Below are 2,206 nucleotides of genomic sequence, written 5' to 3' on the forward strand. Positions count from 1 at the left end.
GTGCATAAAAGACGGTACTCTCTCACGCTCTCTCTCTCCCGAAGATGAAGAGAAGTAGGATGAAGTAGGATGCATTTAAAAAATAAAAATAAAAAACTACCTGTTGATGGTGCGTACCTAAATATCGAACCTTAAGATGTCCAATAATAATAATAATAATAATAATAATAATAATAATAATAATAATAATAATAATAATAATATTTTTTTTCTGTATCTATGAAGACAATTTATGGAATCAAATAATGTATCAAAGACTTTTTCTGTTTGTGTGTGTGTGTGTGTGTGTGTGTGTGTGTGTGTGAGAGAGAGAGAGAGAGAGAGAGAGAGAGAGAGAGAGAGAGAGAGAGAGAGTTCCTAAAATTTCATTCTGTTCTCTGACATGCAAGTGCTGCCTGCACCAGAAAATAGAAGTCCCTAAGCCTTTCAAAAAGGCTCCTGCATGAACAGGAGGGTCTTTATTTTTTTCATCCTTTTCAGTCTAATGGGGAAAAGGAGACAGAGAAAACACAGGGCACTAATCCACTGAGCACACAGGCCCCTTTCATGGGAGTGCTGGAATAGACCTTTATTTGTCCATTCCTATCATAGAGAAAGTGGGTTTCAAGCTCGGCTAGGTCTGAGCTGGAAGATTAGATGAAACCAGAGTGTTTTAAACCTCTTCAGTGGATTAGAGTCAGACAGTCCCTCCGCTGCGCTCCAACGTGAAACAATACAGTACAGGTGGCTCAGACTGGGAAGGTACGCGGCGCACAGAGTCAACCAGAAACCTAAATAATCTCCCAGTGCAGGCAGAAGAAAAGCGCAAAAACGTTAAGGGTAGCACTTAAAAGCATATTAAGGCCGGTGGAATTTATTTTACCTACAGCTGACACACACGATCCTGCTTGGTGGCAAGTTGGAGCCTTTAATTTTAATCCAGGTTAAACCATTTGAATTACATTCTCACTTCCCAGACATAACACACCCAAATTAAAGGCGGCGCGAGCCATAATATTTTGGCTTAACAAAGTCCCCGTCTAATCCCGCACTTTAGCCCCGGTTAAATTCATGAGCACTTAATGGCCTCCGTTAAAAAGGGGCCCGTCTCAGAAACAATTAGCGTAAATGGAGGCAGCGGGACATTAGCCCCCCAGCGGGGGGCCAGTGAGAGGTGTCTGCTGCCCTGCCTGGACAGATAGCATGACCCTCCGTTGTCATCAATTATTCCTGTCGGCTCCACTTACCCAGGGGCACGGAGGGTGTGCCGAACAATGCCAAGGTTGCTCAAAAGACACAGGCATGCAGTCGCCGAGGTGGAGGGCTGAGATGAGCGCGAGCGTGCGTGTGTGTGAGGGTGTGTGTGTGTGTGAGGAAGCTCTACAGCGTGTGTGTACAGTGTCATTCATCCAACTCAGAGAGTCCAGCTGGGTAAGGAAATCCCTGGAATCCCACTCTGGCTGCTGCCATCCAGTCGAGGGGGCAGTCAGGTCACTTTACAGCTCATCACCAAATTAGAAAAGGCTGCGGGTCGAGTCGAGCAGAGGCCAGGCCGCACGGAGGTAGAAATACACTGGAACCGAAAATAAAAATACTGTATGTTTGGTGTATGCAAAAGACACGAGGAGGAGGAGTTTTCTTTGCTGATGTAGATGGAATTGAGTAACATGAAAATAAAGTTGTGAGTACAAGTACAGGACAGGATGCAGTTTAAATTAATTATTTCTTCAAGATTTGAAATTGAAATAAATTGCAAATTATTTTTCCATATTTTTACGAGAAAACAACTGCTTGACCTACCGCTGAAACTAAGGTGCAAAAGTTCAAAATCATAGAGTGCAATGCATTAATGTCAATGTTGCAAACAGCAGAGGCAGTAAAGACGACATTTTTTCTCATCTCATTCAAAACTTGCGCAACACCGACGCCCGCGCCATCATTCCTAGTGGTAGAAGCTATTGAGCTATAGATCATTTTTTATTTGTTTAGCTCAGTTGCCAGTCAGCCTGATGCATGCGGGTCTTTGACTGTGACAGCCAATGTGTGAAGCCACGCCCACAGGAAGGGCCCTGAGACCTGAACTGAACCTGGACCTTCTGGCTGTGAGGGCGACAGTCGGGGCCACTTGCACCGACGCACCGCCGTAATTTTCCAGAAGTCTCCCTAATTGAATCTGTTGAGCTTTGCGATTCTTTATCTCCTTCCACCTCCGCGGATGTGTTTTTCG

This window comes from Nelusetta ayraudi, unplaced genomic scaffold (genome assembly GCF_046127955.1).
Source record: "Nelusetta ayraudi isolate G7.1 ecotype Tasmania unplaced genomic scaffold, CSIRO-AGI_Nayr_v1 ptg000098l, whole genome shotgun sequence".
Classification (NCBI taxonomy): Eukaryota; Metazoa; Chordata; class Actinopteri; order Tetraodontiformes; family Monacanthidae; genus Nelusetta; species Nelusetta ayraudi.